The sequence below is a fragment of the Manis pentadactyla genome, chromosome 6 (assembly GCF_030020395.1).
Source record: "Manis pentadactyla isolate mManPen7 chromosome 6, mManPen7.hap1, whole genome shotgun sequence".
NCBI lineage: Eukaryota > Metazoa > Chordata > Mammalia > Pholidota > Manidae > Manis > Manis pentadactyla.
In genome coordinates, this window is record NC_080024.1 from 151,450,768 (window position 1) to 151,472,515 (window position 21,748).

The following is a 21,748-nucleotide window of genomic DNA, read 5'->3' on the forward strand; positions in this document are numbered from 1 at the left end:
CAGGCGCGTAAGGATGGGAAGGGAGCATTTGCTCTTTAGAAGGAAGGCCCCACGAGTCTTCACAGAGAGCATGAGCTGGGGGCAGAGACCCTCCAGGCCGGGGGAGCGTGGCTCAGGTTCACAGCTCCCCCAGTGCGGTTACAGCTCTCTCTCTGCTGACCTCTGGCATTTGCTTTGGGGGTGACAAAGGCCCACTGATGGCCCCCCAGGTATGAAAGTATCATGCATGGCTCAGATCAAATGCAAATCTACTGTTTGCATTGATTTTTAAAAGGTTTTTATTTGAAATCATTACAGAGTCACAGGAATTTGAAAGACAGTTCAGAGGTGACCCAGGTGGCGTTCCCCAGTGCCCTCCATGGTTGTGTTGTATGTAAGTGTAGTACAATACCAAACCCAGCTGACTTCTGTAGTTCGTCACTGTTCCCTTTCCCTGTCATACACTAATAATTTGATAAAGAACTTGTTAGAAACATTTTACTGCACTGGTATAAAAATACATTACTGCCTCTATAGGAAGAGGAATTGTGTAAATATTTTTAGCCCCTGATGAGAGCGCCAAAATAAAAGGTGGGGAGAAGGGAGCACAAGTCATAAAAGACAATGTGCCAAAGGCCAACTCAGAACCTCCCACATGATTCAATGCAAAAGTTTATCAGGACATGTCCAATACTCTATATCAGCATCTAATCAGGCAACTTTTTCAGAAAACATGGAATCAAGTATGCAATCAACAGTGTAATGATAACCAGAACAAAATTATAATGTGTACATACAGCAACATATACTGCTGCCTTCTGCTTGCATAGCATTCTATTTTCCAAAAGCTTCCAACATCCGTGACATTATTTGTGCCATAACAGCTGTGTGATACAGCCAAATGAGGTATCTGTTATCTTTGTTTGGTAAGTAAGGTAATGAACACTTAGTCCAAAATTGTACTGAACTGTGCGAGGTGCCCTGCTTAAGCCCCAGAGATGCAAGCATGAGAAAGACATGGTCTCCGTCCTCAAGTCATGCATAATATGCTGGGTCAGACTGATTAGAAGAGTAACTTATTATAACAAAACTCAATAATTTCCATACAAGTCATTTGAGCAAATCTCATGACAGCCCAGAGAGAAAACAATTCATCCTAATAGATTTGGGAAAGGGTTCATAGAAACGTGCACCAGATGCTGGGCCTCCAACCTAAATAAGACTTTCCAAGTGGAGGAGAAGGAGAAGGAGGTAAAGGTGTGACCACTTGGTACATTTTGAGGAAATGGTGTGACACAGTCTAGGGGACAGGGAAGTGACAAAAAAGAAGGTGGGTCTGGATTGAAAGTGTCTTGAATGGCACCCAGAGGAGTTCAAACTTGGCCATCAGAAACCACGGCATCTTGCTTACATCTATAACTCTGGCATCAAGCATGGCCCTGGGACTGACACCTACGGCATAAATAACCACAGCTCTGAAAGGAGCACAGAACCACAGAGCATCTTCTGGAGGCAGGTGCTGCGGATGGTTTCACCAATTTGGAAGATAACCTGGGTCCCTGTGCAGAACGGGCTGAGAGACAAGGGCACTGAGGATTTATATCTGCATCAGAAAAACTCATTTCATCCATCAAGTCTTAACTGTAGGACTTTGCCTTGACAGGTACTGACAGAAAATGAAACTATAAAACCTGAATTAGAGCTAGTCCCAAGAATTCCTGGAGTCCCTGTAAGCAGTGTCCTCTTATCTGTGCCCCTGGCACCCACTGTGACCTGCCTCAGACCTGTGTCCCCTCACACACACACATACACACTGCACCTGGAGTGACATTGTGACAAACACTGTAAAGCCCATAAAGCCTAAAATAGTCTGTGGTCTTTCACAGAAATTTATCCAACTCCTGGTCTAGTTGAAAAGACAGACATTAAATAAACAAACATACAAATAAATGTATACTGACAAAATACGCTTCGTTAGGAAGAGAAGGGTGAGCATGTTTGCAAAGGAGAGAATAGCTGGGGTTGGCAGCCACGAGGGACCCATTTTAGGGGGTCCCTGGGAAATGCTCTAAAGAAGTGATGCTGAAACCTGAAGAACCAGTGGGTGTCAGCAAGGTGAAGAGAGCAGCTAGGTGTTAGAGCACAGATAAGCAGTGCAGGCAGACAGGAGAACAGGCGCATGAATCCAGAGCCCATTCGGGACTTGTTCAAAGTCATTGTAGCTGGAGCAAATGAGGGAAGAGGGGACAGAAAATGACAGGAGATTAGACAGTGTAGATAGATGGATTGAGATTATGTTTGCCCTTGTGGACTTTCTGGTATGATGCTAAGAACAACTGGAAGCTATTGGGGGTTTTAGGCACCAGAATGATATCTGATTTAAATTCTTAGAAAGGTAACTGAATATCATCCATTTCCTTTTTCTCACTCTAAGCAGAAACCTGACTTTGTTTCGGAATCTACTCTTCTCTCACCCGCCAAGATGTTATAACAAATCTAAGCTATTCCACTGACAATGGTGACGAACTGGGGGGGAGGGAGTAAGAGCGGTGGTGGTACACTACCCGCCGTGAACTGAGTTTAGCCAATCAGAGTAAAGGAAATTATTTACAGTCCATGTCAGAAAGACTGGTCTCTCTCTCTCTCCCCCTCAGTGACTCCCTCCTTCCCTCCCTCTCCCCCGTGCCCTCTCTCCTTGGAATCTAACCCTATGTGCCCCAGTGACTGCAGGCAGCTCTCTTAAAGAAAATCACCCTGCGGACCAAGAGGATTGCGGACAGATGGGAAGAAACGGGTCTCAGATGGCGACACTGAGCTGCTGAACACACCAACTCTACAGGCTGAGTATCCTGGGTAAGATGATCAACTGCCGTATTTTATAAGCCAATTAGAAAATCCGTTTCTGTTACTGCCTCCATATACATCTGAACTGGTACAACTGTCCTGGCTGCTGCATGAAGACTAGATTGGAGAGAAGCAAAAAGGTACATCAGACTGTCAGGACACAGTTACTATAATCTAAGCAAGATAGGCTGGTGGCTTGGACTAGGTTGATTCCCACAGAAATGAGAGGGATTAACTGACTTCCAGGACATTATCTATTGTCATATAAAGATACAACAATAATAGGCATCCTTAACTCCAAATGCCCCAGTCAGGGCTCAGTTAGGAAAACACAGCTCATAGCCAGTGGTTCAATAGAGGATATCTCATAAGACAAACTATGGGAGAGGAGACACAGCCAAACGGGTGGGGAGACAGCTCAGAGAGGAGCACAAGGAGGAAGCCGTCTCGGCCCCGGGGTCAGAGGGCCCAGCGGGGGCCAGGGCTGCCCGACTGAAGCTGGGGCCACAGAGGCGAGGAACACCTTCTAGAAGTGTGAGGAAAGGTCAAGGAATGGATCCGTGAGAAAAGAGAATGATGGGTGAGGAAACTGATGCCCAGAGAACTTAAATCACCACCAGTTCAGGACATTTATGGAGAATATGCAGCTGATATTTATGACAGCCCACTCAGTGGTGAAGACTTGCCCTCTAAGATCAGGAACAAGACAAGAAGCCCATTTTCACCACCCATTTTCATAATGTATGGGAAGTTTTAGAGCAATTAGACAAGAAGAAAAGCAACCAAATTGCAAGGGGAAAGGCAATCTACAGGTCCAGTGCAGCCCTTACCAACTTCCAATGGCTCTTTTTGCAGAGGTGGAAAAGCTGATTCTCAGATTCATAGAGAATGGGAAAGGCGCCTTGAAAAATAAAGAAAAAATTGGACGACTGAGACTTCTGCCTTTCAAAACTAAGTGCAACAGTACAATGATCAAAACAGTGTGGTGCTGGCATAAGGAAAGATATACGAACCAACAGAACTGAAAATCAAGAAATAAATCCATATATCTAAGGCCAATCAAATTTCAACACAAGTGCCAACACCCTTTAATGGGTAAAGAACAGTCTCTTCAGTAAATGGCATTGGGGTTAGATAGCCACATTCAAAAGAGTAGATATCACAAACTATGCACAAAATTAACTCCAATGGATCAGCAACCTAAATCTAAGAGCTTAAACTATAAAACTTGTATAAGAAGACAGAGGGGCAAATCTTCATGACCTTGGATTTAGCAATGCATTCTTAGGTAGGACACCAAAATCATGGGCAACAATTTGACTTCATCAAAATTAAAAACTTTTGTGCACCAAAAGATGTTATCAATGAAGCAAAACTTTCAATTAATTAATTGAAGACAATGTAAAGAATGGGAGAAAATATTTGCAAATCATACATCTGAAAATGATCTAGTATCCAGAATAAAGAACTCTTACAACTCAACCACACAAAGATAAACAATGCAATTTTAAAACGGACAAAGGACTTGAATAGACATTCCTTCAAAGAATATATACAAATGGCTAATGCTTGAAAAGATGCTCACCATCATTAGATGTTAGGGAAATGCATATCAAAACCACAGAGATACCACTTCACACCCACTAGCATGGGTATAATAAAAAATAAGGAAAACAATAGTGTTGACAAGCATGTAGAAAAATTGAGACCTTTGTGAATTGCCTGTGGGAATGTAAAATGGTGCAGCTGCTGTGGAAAAAGCTTTGGCATTTCCTCAAAAGGTTGAACAGGATACTCATATGACCCAGCAATTCTACTCTGAGGTTTACACCCAAAAGAACTGAAAACAGGTACTCAAATACTTGAATGCCAATGTTCATAGCAACTCCATTCATAAGAGCCAGAAGGTGGAAACAAGCCAAATGTCCAACAAGAGGAGAAAGAACAAACAAATGTGGTATAGACATATAATGGAATACTATGCAACCACAAACAAGGCGAGGACTACTGATTCATGCTGTACCATGAACGAGCCTCGGAAACAGTATGCTGAGTGAAAGAAGCCAGACACAGCAGGTTAGATACCGAGTGAGTCCATTTATATGAAATGTCCAGAAAAGGGGAAGCCATAGACAGAAAGCTGACTGGTGGTTGCATGGTGCTTGGGCTGGGGAAATGAAGAGTGACTACTTGAAGTGCAGAGTTTTCTTTGGGGATGATGAAAATGGTCTGGAACTAGATAAAGGTGGCAGTTGCAGAACGTTGTGATGTACTAAACACCACTGAATCACATACTTGAAAATGGTTAATTCCATTACATGAATTGCACTTAAATTTAAAAAAATTACTTTCAGTGAATAGCAAGAGTCCAAATTCATCTCAGGTCTTTGCAGTTGTAGAAGGCACCACAGTTGCTCTTGGACTTGTGCTTGTAGATGCCACTTGACCCACTGACGATTCTGATCAGCAACTCAGACAGAGCCTCAGATACGTTCTAAGAACCGAGTCCAGGAGTACACTGCGTGCCACAGCTTTATAATAACAGCAGGAAATAAATAATGTAAAAGAGCATAGGCCAGGTTGTTGGATAAATGATTTGTGATATAAAAAAACTTATTAAGTGCTTAAACAAATGCCAAAATACATGCATGGTGTGGTGGGGGTAGTCAGAGAAAGAAAGGAAGTAAGGGTTGGATAAGGGTGATAGAGGCTCAGGCAGACAGGTAAGAGGGACAGATGGACCAAGGTGTCTGCTGCAGTGCCCTGGCTATGGACCCTAAAAGAAGTTGGAGGTCACAGCACCTTCCGCTCTCAGCGGCTCCTACCACCAGCCCCCCGAGTGCACGTCCTCCCTTGGGAGAAGGAATCAGGGGTGAGGAGGGATTTGGGGAAGGGAGGACTAATGGACAATACCTTGTGGTAACCACTTCATCCCCAGGGCATTCAGAGCCAGCTCAGTTCCAAGGCGAGAGACCAGAGGTGCACCTGCATTTCCAGCTGAATGAAACCCAGGGAGCCTGAGGTCACGGATCCGAGGGGAGGGGGCAGAAAGACACGCCGCTGAAGATAAAGTCCAGCCTATGCATGAGCCCTATTTGTCAACATCTAACCAAAGACAAATAGAGTCTTGCTTGAGCTATTTTTGTTGTATAGGCAGCCATTTTTTGTATGATTTATGAAGGGATTTTGGCTTGAGGTTTTTTCTAATAGAGCTGTCTATATAAAAAAGCTTCATCCTCAAGGAAGTCATTAATCAAAATATTACCGGATTTCTCTACAGTTGAGCATGCCCCAGCTAACCACATAAGTATGAGTTCGTCTCACAAGTTTGCCTTGGCCTGCGGGCTCCTGGGTGACCCGGCTGGGTGACAGTCTTCAGACGCGCAGTTTCATTCTCTCAGGCTGTTCACGCAGACACTTACTCCCCCACCTCCCCGGCTTCAGCGCCTCCGCGCTCGGTGACGTGTTCTGCTTTCCCCAGTGTCGCTGCCCTTTCGGAACATGGGGAGGATTCTCGTCTCTGCCCAGTTTCCCAAGCCCACCTTCCCAAGCTCATGCGGCCACACCTGGCGGGTAGGGGGTGGAATCCGTCTCACACTCGCTCAGACAACTGTGACGTGCCCTGTGGGAAAGCAGGGACTGCGAAGCAGAAAGCCCGGTGCTAGACTTGGCGAGGCAGGGCCTGGGGCTGGGAAGGCGGCAGGGCTGAGCCCCTCTGTCCACTCCTTCTTTCAGATGCCAGAGCTGGACTGTGGGCCTCTGGCTGGGATGCCCCCGCTGCTGAGAGGCTTGGGCTTCAGCAAGACTTCAACGGGAGAATTGTAGTTGGGGGTTCTGCTCCCGGCCCCAAAAGATCCGCTTGGGAGACTCTTCCCAGTGAGGGACATGCGGGTTCCCTCAGGCCCTGACACGCTTGGAACTTCAGCAAACCCACAGACCTGGCCCCCAGGGCCCCCCCTGAGGATCCACAGAAAGTCACTTCCATTCAAAGTAGGCTCTCCAGTTTGGCCTCGTGGGGACCTTTAGGACAGGGGTCCACAAACTCCGGCCCATGGGCCCCATGCAGCCTGTATCTGATCTTTGTGAACAGATGGACTCGGCCATGCTCCCCACTAGTGGGCAGACACTGTCAGAGGCTGTTTCTGGTGCTACAAGGAGGAGTTGCGACAGACACCACATGGCCTACAAAGCCAGAAACATTAACTATCTGACACTTTACCAAAAAAGTTCACCAACCCTTGGGCAACATAATAAATATTTGCATACTGAACATAATTATTTAAGTTCATCCTCGCTGCAGTCTCTCTCGGAGGAGGAAGATTAAGCCTGATAGTCCAGAAACTGGTAAAATTAGCTCAATTCTACATTCTCAAGAACCATGTATCAGACTTATAGACACAATTCTAGAAACAGACTGGAAAAAGGCTGAGCACCCTTCTCCTAGCCCATGCCCACCACTGGGTCCCAGGTTCACAGAGCGTCAACCACCCAGCTGCATCCCGTGGCTTTGCTCCATCTCCCTGTCATACCCCTCTGCCAACAGCCCCGCTCTTTTGCACACTAGTAAGTTTAAGAGTGTGAAGTCAGCCATCTCCAGCCTTTTCTCTAGAAGGTCACTAACCTTGTGTCAGCGCTGTGCCCGCTCGGACTCCCCCCTTCCCAGTGCCGTAGGCCGAGGGCTTCCTGTCTGCTGGCACTCCTCCGGGCGGTCCCCACCCCTTCTCAGCGCTGCAGGACTGGCAGGGGCTGTTGTTCCCGGGCCTGACTGGTCCCCTGCTTTGAGCTCTGCATGCCCCCAGAGCCCCTTCAGGCAAGAGCTGACGCAAATTGCAGAAATTTCATTAAGCAGAGCTTTTTGAAAGATTAAAACCAGTCAAGAGGGTACTTGCTTCTGGAAGCTTCTTTACCATTTTAGCTACTCACACTCACTCCAAACTCAGACCCTCTCTTTCTCCCCACAAGAGTCTACAGTTTGAGAGGATGTATTTCTCATCTTCTGTTCAAACTCTAAATTGAAACCACACACAAAGAACTTGAAGCTGGTTACTTTGCCTTTTCTTCCCCATTTGTTTTCCTGCCAATCAAAGCACTTCAGAGGTCTGTTTCTCTGAGGTGCAGGGAGCGTGTTATCTCTGCTCATATCTAAGCCTGGTTCAATCCCACCCTCTAGATTCGCCTTCTGGTTTTGTTTTATAACCTCCCATTTCTCTGACACAAAGAATGCACCAGGGGCTGCCTCCTAAGAACTGTCCCTGAAGGGTTAGTAGCTTCTGTGCTTTAGAAACACAACAGTTTCTAAGTTGTTCCAGAGGACAACAAGGTTAGTTTTATTTACTCTTCTGATTTACTAGGTAATGGAGGTTTCCTATTGGTTAAACCACCAGGAAGGGCTGTGGCTGAGGTTGAGTTCACGTAATTCACAGAAATACTAGGAAGGGCAGTTGGTGTCTGACAGAGAAAAAAGCACAGACCAGGGGCTGGCCTGCCCCCTACATTAGCTGTGCACCACGGATGCAGGGATGGGCTCTTCTGGGGGTCGCAGGTGTGCCTGCAGGCATGCAAGAGGAAAATGAAATGCTGTCTTTCATCATGCAAATGCCTTTGAGGGCTTACTAAGGGACCGAGGAAGCTGTCTGAACACTAACCACCTCACTCACTCCCTTCAAGGCCCCACATCCTCAAAAGAGCGTCCCATACTTTTTACTGACATTCAAGGCTGGACATGACTGACCTCTGCTGTGTTTTCCAATCTCATGCCTTACACTTGGCTCACTTCCACCCTCCACTCACACCCTCCCTAATATTTTACAATTTGAGGAACATGCGCTGACAGGGTAGGGCCTTTGCACATGGAGCTCCTTGGCCTTGACTCCTCTTGTCCTTCCATCCAGCAGGTCTCAGCCCAGACATCCCACAGAGGGTGATCTCCCCGAGTCCCCCAGGACTGAGAAGGGATTCCCCCTTGTAAGTTCCCTGAGAACCCAGGTATACCCTCACTGAGACACTTACGCCATCCTCTGTAATTGCCCATTTATTTGCTGCATTTCTTATTACAGCCTGTTAATCCCTTCAAGATGGGTATAGAGTCTTGTCAACTGCTACCTCCACAGAGTCACACACAGTGCCTCACGCACAGTGGGTGTTATGTCAATGTTTGTTGAATGCAGGTGAAGCAATGACTTCTACCTGTCAGGTCCCACAGCCTGTGCTCTGTACACCAATTACAATCCGACTCCATCCTCTTTCCTATGTGGGCTTTTTTCTTTTGCCTTCTTTTTCTGTTTCTTTAGTGAATAAAACAAAAAGAAGCCTTGATCTCAAGAGCACATTGATTTTGCAGGACAAGCCTAAAAATACTGTCCTGATTTGGGCCAGCCTTTTTCAAAATGATCCAGGGGGCCCTAAAGTGAACCTCAAACATTGTGGGAAACAGTTACTGTCTACCCAGATGATTCACGTCACATTGAATGAGAGAGCCTATTTTAACGGTCATTGCCACTTACATCTATGGGGCCTAGGCTTGACAATTTGTTCTACCTACTCCCTGACTCACAAAGTCCAGATTTATACATGCTAGTTGCCTCTCCCAAATTATTCTACCTTGTATCATCACTTTCCAGTTCACCATGCACGTGAAAATACCCACACACATCACTGTCATCACATACGGAGACAGTTTTCATTGTTTCTCTGGAGGGTCTCTCTCTTCTGGTTTCTTTAGGTTTCTTCTTGTGGCTCTTGAGATCTCACAATATAAAGCACCTACCACTTGGCTGTGTCCCTGCGGGGACATGGGCACCCCAGTATCTCAGCCCCAGGAACGCAACGTGGCTCTCTTCAGCATGAAGCTATGTAATCTTGCTCAGCAAGTAGGGGAAATGCTTGAAGATCACATGGTCCACAGTGACTCCCCAAACAAAGCAGAAGGACATCCTGAGACAAATGACCCCACCTTGTGCCTCCAGAGAATAGTCATCCTAACCGTGTTCCAGGCAGGAGAACAAGGGGGGGCAAAGACAAGGAAAACGAGTGGGGCAGAGTGGAGGTCACCTGCTGCTTACAGAGGTGAACCAAATGCCTCGCTCCAGCGTTTTTCAGTGGCCCTTATTAAGGGCCTTTTCAACAGTTTAGAGTTGCAGTGCTCCTTAACGTGACCATTTGTTGACAAAAATAGGACACTCAGCTAAAATCATCGCACCGCTGGGCGAAGCGCTGCACTAGCTGCCTCCTGACTCTTACTCTCTAAGGTCACTGGGGCACCACCTCCGTGTTCTAACAAACGGTGAGTAATGGAAAAGCAAGTATTCATCTTGCCTTCTCGGTACAAATTTCATTTCAGGGTGACCTAAATTTCTCTTTATAGAAAAACTCATTACTAAGTCAAAAAACAATCATAAATTTTTTTCTTTAAATCACTATTCTGCAACTCTTATTAAAATAAGAGATTGAGACAACAGTTACTAGGTGGTAAAAAGGTAAATGGGAGCCTCATAATGAAATATGCTGCCGATTGGTGGTCCCTGAGCCCACTGGCCAACCTTAACCTCCTAAAATGGCACAGACAGCGGGGGCCTCCTGAGGTGATGCAGTAGCAAACAGCACCATGTAGGGAGAGCTGACCCTGGATCCAGGACAGCCTCTAAGGGGCCAGTGGTGCACATGAAAGACAGAAAATAGAAGAATGAGTTCAAGGGCACCATGAGGAAGCCATGAACTACATCACAGAAAGCAAGAGATACTACAGGACAAATGCCTTGGGTTTTTAATGAACAAAAGCAATTATGATTAACCTAAGAAAATATCACTTAATCCAGTAAATGCCAAAAGACACTTGATAATTTTAAATATCCTTTCCTGATAAAAACCCAGGGCAATTTTGGAATTTAATTAGTATAACAAAGAAAACTGATTGGAAACTAATGAAAGGCAGACTTGTTGGTAGGACACCAGAGGAATATCGATTAAATTCCTAAATAAAACAAGGATGGCCACTATCGCTGCCGACATTTAACACTGCTGTGGGACCTTGAATGGATGTTATAGGTTAAACAATGGCAACCAAAGAGTAGGAACTGTAAACATGAATTATTTTGAAGTTACTATTATTTGTAGATAATCAACAGGGAGAATACAAAAGATTCCAATAAAAAAGAACTAATATAATGTGGGGGTGGGGAGCATGGGGGAAGGAGTATATATAACACAGAGAAGACAAGAAGTGATTCTACAGCATCTGACTACACTGATGGACAGTGACTGTAATGGGGTATGTGGGGGGGACCTGATAATGGGGGGAGTCTAGTAGCCATAATGTGGCTTGTGTAGTTGTACATTGATGATAGCAAAATAAAAAATAAAAAAAAACAGGTGGAGGGCCAGATTTGGCCTATGGGCTATAGTTTACCTTTACCAACCCCTGTAGTCTAGAAAAAAAAAAAAAGAACTGATAATAAGTCAGGCAGAGAAACACAAATACCAAATGATTTCCCTCATTTGTGGAGTATAACAATGAAGCAAAACTGAAGGAACAAAACAGCAGCAGGCTCACAGACTCCAAGAAGGGACTAGTGGTTACCAAATGGGAGGGTTGGGGGAGGGAGGGTGGGGAGAGAGGGAGAAGGGGATTAAAGGGCATTATGATTGGTGCACATGATGTGTGTGGGGGGCTCACGGGGAAGACAGTGTAGCTCAGAGAAGACACATAGGGACTCTGTGGCATCTTACTACACTCTTGGATAGTGACTTATTGGGGTATGGGGGGGACTCAATAATAAGGGTGAATGTAATAACCACATTGTTTTTCCTGTAAAACCTTCATTAGAGTGTGTATCAATGATACCTTAATATAAAAAAAGAACTGATAAAAGAAGAAATAAAATGTCTAGCAAAATAATTTTATAAGATGCAAACAGCTGTATTTTATGTCATGTCCAAAAGAACAGCAGAAAGTACACATATACCAGTATGTTATATTCATACATATATAACATATATTCATATACTCATACATATGAATGTATGAACTGGAAGGTGCCTCAAGAATCTGCAGCAATTATACAAAATCTGTAATTTCTATAAAAGGAAATACTGTAAGTCTTGAACAAATTGTATAAAGTCTTACATTTTGAGACTGTGGAAGACTTCCTGAAGCTCTCACTGACTACACTCGTGAGAGCCGGAGAAGCTCCCCTTGGAGGCAACTGGGGGCAGGTGTCCTCTGCACTTGGCATGGTTTGTGTTTATAAATGTTCACAGAATACAAATGTTCCTAATGAGCAAGGGCTTTCTTTAAATGCATAATAACAAAGTGCATTTTGAATAATTTAAAAAAGTGGAGTAAGGCACCTTGCAGAACCAGATATTAAAATGTTTTACAGAACTACATTAAACTGCTTTATTCTCCAGAATTCAGAAGCAGACCCAAAGAACCACTGATTTTTCTAGGGTAGAGATGGAAATCTGCGAGTCTTTCATACAGTTAGATGAAAAATACATGATCCTGGACAACCGCTAGGGAGTCAAGATCCAGGAGAACTTCCCCCTTGGGGCCCTGCTGCGCCAGCCCTGCCTCCACACCGCGTCTAACGTACTGAGGCTCTCCAGCGGCTCGTGTTGGAGCACGAGCTCCATCATCATGGCGCATCCATTCCATAAATATGCCCACTTTACTGCTCCAGTAAGAAGATACTCAGATGTCACAGTGTGCTGATGGGAATGGCAGCCATCTCAAACAATAAGAAAGTGGAAATTAAGGAAGATTTGTTCACCAACAAGATCTTGAGGAATTACGCAGACACCTCCGCAGGAGAAGCCCAACAACAAGCACCCTGCGAGGCAGCCCCCCGAGCATCCCCAGCAGAGCTGTCTTAGAGCCGAAGGCCCTGAAAGTGAGGGGTGTAGCATGTCCGACGGGGCCATTTACTCAAGTGGAACAAATGTGAATAAATAACGCCTTACTTCATTAGATGCACTCCGCCCTGTGAGAATGTTTTACCTTCTTTTCAACATTAACATCTAATTTTCTGTCACCCAGTGTTCTAGGTAGGTTAGGATCGGGCAGGTACTTTACATGTATGTGAAACGTTTTCTCATAATAATAAAGTTGCACTAAATAAAGTGTGATTAGCTCACCTAGAAAATGATTTTTCAGTAATGAGCTGACAGTGAATTGTGCCTCTGCAGATCATGTTGTCAGCTTCTTTTTAGTAAGTCTGGAATTAATTGGGGATTAAAGAAACAAGAATTACAGATTTTGGCATATGATAATGGTGACATTTTAGTTCAGTAGAGACACTGAAGACTGAAGTCAGCTGCCACCCTCACAGTGCGGACAGCTGCCATTCCCTGGGCAGGGCCACCTCCACACACCCACATTAGGGTCTCTGCAGCTCGTGTCCAGCACAGAACCGAGGCCCTGCCAGATACCTTCTCACCATCAGAATTCAAATTTGAAGCTTGGTAATTCGAAGCAGGGGACCTGCAGGGCCACAGGGCAGGAGGCCTGTAGGCTTGTGACCCCACCAATCCCAGCAGCAGTGCTGCGACCTGCCCACAGCTGCAGGCTGTCGGGCACCAGCCCGCCCGGCAGCCCTGGGGGACCTGGTGCTGGCCCCACACACTGAGCAAGCTTCTCGGTGACCTGCTCTGTGTCCTGTCTCCTTTTAATAAATTGCTTCCTTCTCAGCTTAGAGGGGAGTACTTTGGGAATTTACAACGAAGAACCCTGATCACTACACTCACACTTCAAATGTATTAATCATTTGAATAAGAAAAATGTTCTAAAAAAATTGGAGAATATGTTTTATAATCCTGAGAATGGATATAAGGTTTTTGGTTTTGAGACTATATATATATACACACACACACAAATGTACATTACACCAAAGCGAGGGAAAATGTGGTAGATTTTCCTACACAAAACTTAAAACTCTGGCATGGCAAACATCACATACTAACAAAGCAAAAAAGCAAGACAATCAGGAGAGGGATATACGAAAGTTATGAGGCCGCAGTATAATATTCTCTAAGTGTAAAGTGTTTAAACTGCAATGACAAAAATATCCCACAAATACCCAATAGAAAAACAGGCAATGAACAATAAACACTAATTCTCATAAGAAGGAATACAAGTAGGAAAACATTTTTAAAAATTATTTAATCTCACTGGTAATGATAAATGGAAATGAAAACAGTGACATACTAATTTTTGTATATCTAATATGCAAACATATAAATGAAAAGAATGATAGCGACCACTGTTAAAAAGGGTGGAAATAATTGCCCAATGCTGTCGGCAGAGGTAGAAACAGGTAAGCAGTTTCTAAAAGCCAGAGCTAAGCAATGTCTATGCAAAATTTAACTTGTTATATCCTGTGACCCAGCAAGGCTGCCTCAAAGATATTTATCCTACAGAAGAATAAGTTTAGCAAATTTAGCAAAGATTTGTGTTTAAAACTGTGTGTTTATCACAGCATGATCGTCATTTATAAAAACTGGGAATGATCCGTTCGCTTAGCTCTAGCGGGCTGGTTAAATTAAGTGTGGTCAATGCGAAGGAGGAGGTGCTCGACTGCTTTCAGTGGTCATGCAGATCTGCAGTTAGACATGTGAAGCTTCTGTGCTACACTGAGAACTTTCTTCCACACACACACATGCCCATAAACATAAGACAGCAATGAGCCACCCCGGAGAGCAGCCCCTGGAGCAGGAGCCCACTGCCTCTCACCTGGTCTGAGCATTGCCAGGGCCCCAGCCGGCCACACCCACGACTCTGCTGCCTGCTCCGTTTAGGACCTTTCCTCTCCTGAGGGTCTCAAGGTTCCTGGGAAATAAATGCTTGCACAGACATTTTCAGACTCCTGACCTCAAGGATTAGAGCCGGGTAAGTGCTAGGTTCCCCTCTAGGAACTTGTTCTAAAGGACCCCAGGAAGCAGCAGACAGTCACACTCCCTGGACGGACAGGGAAATTGCAGATATTCACTATCTCTTCCCCCCAGCCGTCTCCCGGCAGAGGTCATTCCTTTCTGCTCCATACCCCACATTACTTTGTGCTGTTGCTATTTGATACCATTCCCTCTGCATCGTGGTTAGTTAGTGAGAGAGAGTGACCCCCCAGAAGCAGGAATGGGGGCTCCGCGGAGACTTGAGTTCAAATCCTGACCCATCATGGACCACCTGCAGGGTCTCCAGCCCCCAGGACTGCGATGGCAGCACAGGGGCAGGTAGTTTAAAATAACTCCTCCTTTCTAAAACAGCACAAAACACTTACATGCTTTTATTAAAATGGATTCTTGCTAGATATTTTCATTGCAAATTTCTGAACTTTTGTTGCTGCTGTCACGGTGGCTGTTCCCTGCTTTGCTGGTGCCCGGAGGACAGTCTGCAGCTGGTAAGGTTGGTTATGTTTGAGCTGTGTAGTCAGCGTTTACACCACGGCCACCATCCCCAGAGGCCATCACCATGGCACGGGGCTTGGATTAGGGAAGGTCAGCTGCACAACGTGCCGCATCTTCCTGGAATTTGAGTCGAGAACGACTGTAGTCTGACGTGGACAGGGTCCATCTCAGGCTCTCAGGGTGGCGCCGGTATGCACCTGGTTGGCCCGGTGCCTTTATTAACAGCCTCTCATTTCTCTCTCAGAGTCTTAGTTTGGATGATAAACTTTTCGGTCACTCTATAAGGTTTCAGTCATCCTAAAAGCCATGCTTGTTAGCTGTGGGTCTGAAGTCCCATGTCCCAGAAACCCTTCAGCCCTGGACGAATCAGGACAGCCGGTCGCCATCGATCCAGCAGCGACCAGACCTCCTGGGCCCACAGCCCCACAGCACCCGGTGCTGCACCCAGCCCAGCACCCTCCAGCGGGGCCTCCGCGGGGTTGCCCAGGCCCATCAGGAAGCTGCTGGCCACGCTGGCTCCCACAGACGCAGGGCCAGAGCCACCACCCTCCTCCTCCCGGTACATACGGTCTCTTTGCAAGGGCACCGACCCTGTCCCAAGGGCCACTGGGTCCTGTGAGAGGCAGGCTGGGTCGGCCAGAGGAACAGTCCTTCTCTTCCCTTACCTCAGGGCCCTGGGGGCCCACCCACTTTGCAGGTAAGGGGTAAGCTGTGATCCCCCTGAAGGCAAAATCATGCTCTGGGGTCTCTTTCATCCACTAGATAGAGAAGGAGCCGGCTCCTTTTTCAACATGAATAGATGAACCAATATATAAAGAAATACTTAACATTTTTTCTGAACTGATGCCACATTATATGTAAAATTGTGCCTTTTGTCTTAAGTTCATCTGCTGTGTCTTATTTTTATCTGCCTCTGGATCCCCCAACGTGAACCTGAGTTCCCTGAGTGCAGACAGCCCTTCCGCCGTTGGGTCAAGGGGGAGCAGCCATCCCGGTTTGCACAGAACCAAACGGTTTTACAGGACACGGTACTTCTGCTGCTGAAACCAGGGTCGTCCAGGCAAACCAGGTCACCGTAACTGTGCCCCCCGTCCAACAGCAATGCCCAGCATGTAGCAGGTGTTCAATAAACAACAGTCATCTATGATCCTAACTCTTACTTTGCAAGTTTATTTTTAGATTTAAAAGAGGAAGGAAAGGTACCAAAATGCCTAACAGGAGCTAGACAAATATGAGTGTCATCCCAAAGGGGGCGTTCAAGGCTTCCTCCTGCCGGGCTCTCGGTGGGTCCCGGGGGAGACAGGACGACGTGGCTGACCCGCTGTGCCCGCTGGGCTCCATGCGGGGCAGCACCGCTTCCCCTCCCACGCCTCCCTCTGCATTCCGGAGGCCGGTGCGCGGGGCGCCGCACTCAGGGGAGCCCTACAGGGCTGCAGGTTGGAGCGGCCAGCAAAGGGCGCTCGCTTGCCTTCGGGAGATCAGAAGGGAGGCAGGAGTTCGTTTCTGCCGAACTGACATCACATCCTCCGTAAATTTATGCATAGTGCTGCCCGTCAGCTGTGTGGGCAGATGAGGGCTCTGCGGATAGGAGGCTGAGGCGGCCTCCCTGCAGGGATCTGCCTGGAACCCCCCGCATCTGCGCGGAAGGCGCCCATGGGTGGGCTGGTGGGACCCCCACCCCATGGTCAAAGCCAACAACATGGCGATTCTCTCGCCGTTCTTCCCCAGTCTCGTCGCCTGACCTCAAGGTTCCAGAGATTAGGAAGCGGGCACGGCTGGGGAGTCGTCATCCACCGACTACAATACCCAAAGATAAATTAACCGATTTCCTCCTTTCTTCCCCAAAGCTCTGACTGGTTTACTCAAACCCTTGTACTCGGCACAGAAATAAGCAGTGTCGCCTGGGAAATTCACTTAGTGCTCGGCCCTGTGGTTTGGTATCCTGAGGGCTGATGACAAAGACAATTTGGGGGAATTTTAAGCTAAAGTTAAGCAATAAACAAATGCACACACGTTTCACTTATTTACCAAGGTACCGATTCATTAAAATATTTCTTGTTCAAATGTTTTTAGACTCATTACTTTCTGATAATGTAATCCTGGGCTCTGGTGGGTTCGCAACGATTAAGACCCAAAGGCACTAATCAAGCAAATGAGAAATAAGCTGAAAACAAAATCGATCTACATTCTAACTACAAATCAAGTCTAGGGTCGTGCATGCAAAGCGTGTTACCTTATACATGTGGCTCATCTGAAGTCCTTCCGCTAAGTTTCCTGTTGGCTTCAGTCTCTGCTCTTGCGGCCGTGTTGCCTCTTCTCCGATTCTCCAACCCTTTCATTCTCCATTCTGGTACTGCTTCTCTTCTCTGTCGTGAGCACCTGCACGCCTTTCTCTCTCTGAATTGTCTCTGGGGAGCTGTTCCACCACGTTGGGGCCCTGGATAAACAGCTGAGGCGTCCCCGCGACGCACAGTTGCATCATTGGCATGATTTTCCTCCTGGCGCCACAATGTGGTCGGACGGTTCCTTGACTGATGATGATCACATTTTAGTCTTTTGCATGAACGCAAGGAAACTCTTTATTTTCCTGCATCTATTAAAGCTACAAATTGAAAGTTCTATTATTTTTTTTAACTAGAATGCTAAAATCATCTGGCTTACACGTTAAAATATCCAGGACACACTTGTTTGTGGAGGCTACAAAGCCCTTTTCCCTAATGCCAAGGCTCAATCTTGAGGCTGCCTGCAAGTTGTCTTTTTTAACCCCTCATATTCAGCCACTAAATATTGAAGAACCCAAGAAAATATGTTTAAAAGCAACCTCTCCACCTGCACCCTCACCATCCTTGTCCTCAAAGCCTCGACATGGGGCCAGACTCACCTGCTCCTAACTCTTCTGATAACTGCCCTTGGGTCCATTTTCCTAATAACCACTTTTTGAGTAACAGCATTTTTCTGAGCATCTCACCTAATCCTGCAACCAAACATAACTCAGGTAATAACTATTAGACAGTTACTGTGCCAACACTTCTCTAATGCTTCACATGTTTCACTCATTAACCTTTTTAAAACCTTAGAGAAGTTCTATTCTCACATCACGTCTGAGGAAACTGAGGCACAGAGCAGTTAAGTAGTTTGCCCAGTGTTCCCCACATCTTCTAGGTAGCAAAACAGACATTTGAACCCAGACATTTGACTATAGTATCCACATGTTTCACCTCAATACTCCACTGCCCAGCCAGGGGCTCAGATTCTTTCCCTACCCAACAGATAATAAAATGAGCCTTCAGCAGTTAGGAAACCTGCCTCAAGTTCCATGTGTAAAAGCCACCTTTCTTCTATGATATTCCTCGGGTCAGAAATTTTCATGGCAATATTACTTCCTATGGCAATATTCCCCAAAATCAATCTTCCAATTACCAGGGACATTATGGAAAGTGTGGATTTCATGGATAAAGTGGATTGGGAAACTTTACACACTCTATTCCCCTTTTGGAAAATCAATATCACTCAATGCAGCATATTAAAGGCTCTGACAAGTCCAGCAATAAAGAAGCATATTGAACTTAGTTAAATCCACTGTTTCTCAAACTAGTTTGACTGTGAAATTAGGTTTTTAGGTATCTTCTATTAGCATATGTCACAGAATGTACTTTAGATTTGAAGCAATTATGTAACATTTTCTAAAGTATGTTTAGATTTGAATCTGTTGCATAACATTCTCCAAAACACCTAGGCTTCATTTTCAACCTTACACAGTCCACTCCCTTCTTTACCTGAGCAAAGTCACTCCTTGTTTGAAAAATCAAATCAATGTAATCCAATATATCAACAAATTAAAGAGGAATCATGTGATTACACTGATTGACACAGAAAAGGCATTTGACAAAAGTTCACACCCACTCACACTAAAATCCTTAGCAAGCAAGAAATAAAGGGGAATTATCTCAACTTGGTAATTTGCAAAAAATCTGTAACTAGAAGGACTGACTGCTTTTGCTCAAAGATTGGGGAAAACACAAGGTGGTCTGCTCTCACCACTACTATACAACATAGCACTGGATGTGCTAGCAACTGAGATAAGGCAAGACAAAGAAATAAAGACACACAAATTAGAAAAGGAGAGATAAGACTATTACTAACTGCAGATGACATGATTGTCTATGCAGCAAACCCAAGAAATCTACATAATCTTCTAGAATAAGTGAGTTCAGCAAGTGTGCAGTATATAAGATCAACACCCCAAACCAATCGTATGGCCATATGTTAACAATAAACAGAGGGAAATCAAAATTAAATATGTAATACCATTTATAATCACTCCAAATAAAATAAAAGGCTTAGGTATCTGGTACATCCATACCATGGGATTAAACTATTGATACATACACAAACCTGGATGACTTAAAAACCTTAATTCTTCTGGGAGAGGAGGCTGCATAGATCTGAAAGGACATGAGAAAGAGGGAGGTGGATGGACAGGGGGAAGGAAAGGAGGAATGAGACAATGGTCTACAAGCAGGCCTGGGGTCTGCCCAGGAGAGGCGATACCTGAAGTCAGAGGGATGTGACAGCTTGGGGAAAGTACCCTGAGGAAAAAGAGCCGAAGAATGTTTAGTAAAACTAAACCAAAAATAGAATCAAACTAAACCCTAGACCCCAAATTTCTAAGGGTCCTTGAAAATTCAGAAGACAGATCTTACAGTGGGTTCAAATTCTCAGAAATGAGAACTAGTTCTTAATTGAGTGGAAGTAAAAGTGAAACAAGCCCTTTTCACAAATGTTTTCAATCTGACAACCATTCTATAACAATAAATAGTATTTCTCTTCTATAAAATGATGTACGAACAAGGTATGCTGTATAAGAAGACCTGGAAACTAGGTAATAAACATTTAGTTATCCTAAAATGCTAGAATAAGGCTCCACAAGATATACACATACATGCACACATACAGAATTCAAACACATGAAACGTCTCATGTACTAAACCAAGCAGAGGGAAGGAAATTAGTGCCTTGCTTGCGTCCTTTGAGTATGGGATAGAAACACGTCAGCAGTCATTTTCTTTTTAATTTAATAATGTATTAACTTGATCTGTGCTCTTATCAGCTCTAAACAAAGGGAAGAGAGACCTTTAACTTTCACTGGGCTGTAGAACAATAACACAATTCAAATTTTTCAGGGAGTGAGGCTGTGCTGAGGCCAGGCCTGCAGAGTCCTCGGAGCCCAGGCCCCCACAGGGAGCAGCCAGCCTGGCCAGGCCTGGAGCAGGGTGTCCCGGCCCAGCCACCCAGTTAAGTGATCAGTCGTAAGGTGTTTGTGTTGCTTGGCATTAATCTCTCTCTGTCTCTAGGTGTCTTCTCTAATTTCTTAAGTAACCCAAATGCAGCCATGAGCTGAGCTTGTTTTAAGATGCCCACTCATGTCAAGGTTAACTAATAAGTGGTGTTTTCAGCAAGAGAGGTCTAGACCCTGGTGAGGTGAGTTGGCTCACCCATTGGACTTTATGGGCACAACGCTCTTGCTTTGGTCCTGTCACCTGGAAATGAGCACGTGTATGTATCTGTCTCTATCCTGAAGACTGTGAACTGCTTAACCAGGAGCTCTGTGTTCCACATCTTGGTGGCCCCGGACGGAAACAGAGTAGGTGCTCAGTGTGTGCTGTGTGAATGCATGGCTCAGCCTGGGGAGACACACAGCAGCGCGGTACACAGCATTTTCTTTTTTTGGAGGTTTGAGACAGTGATGCTCAGAATCCCAGGTATGATTTAATAATAATGAAATCTGAGATATTCTGTCTAGATTACGACAGCAGGTCAAAGCCTTTATAAAAACATTTTTCAATGACAAAAATGTTGGCAGTGAGAGCCTTTTGTTCAGAAGCTTATGATTTCCCTCTTTCTTATTCTACCAATTTATTTCTCAGTTTGTTTCCAAATCCTGACTCAATAATGCTTTTCTCCTATGCTATTTATATGTAATTGGAGTTGGAGATGAGAGCAGCCTTAAACTGAGTGGTGTATCAAAAAGACTTGCAGGCCCTAGGAACATATATTATCAAGTTTCACTCTGTGCATTTGTGACACATGAACTTTTTAAAAACCCATCACACAACATTATATAGCTTGAAAGGTAAACTAAAGGAATTGATTCTACAAAATCAATGAAATAAAAAGCCCCAAGTGACTATTTTTACAGTTTACAGTTCAAAAGGAAAAGAAAAGTTTGCTCTCTCAGTGCACATTATCAAATCTCTGGTCTGCCCCTGTGGACAACAGGAAGGGGTGGTATATATGACCAGCAGAGTTTGGGTCATGCCTCCATAGCCACTAGAATCAATGTTGATTTTAATAAATGGTGCTCGGAAAACTAGGTATTAATATGCAAAAGAATGAAGTTGGACTCCTACCTTACACCACTCACAAAAATTGGAAGGATCAATGACTTACACATAAGATCTGAAGCCATAAAACTCCTACAAGAAAACATAGGGAAAAGCTCCTTGACCTCGGTCTTGGCAATGATTTT

The 21,748-nt window shown here is 45.1% G+C and overlaps 1 protein-coding gene across 1 annotated transcript in view; it reads right to left on the minus strand.

Annotated features, from left to right (window-relative positions):
- Nucleotides 1-21,748, minus strand: part of RTTN (rotatin) — a 173,793-nt gene that overhangs the window by 448 nt on the left and 151,597 nt on the right. The gene's annotated exons all lie outside the window — the stretch shown is intronic.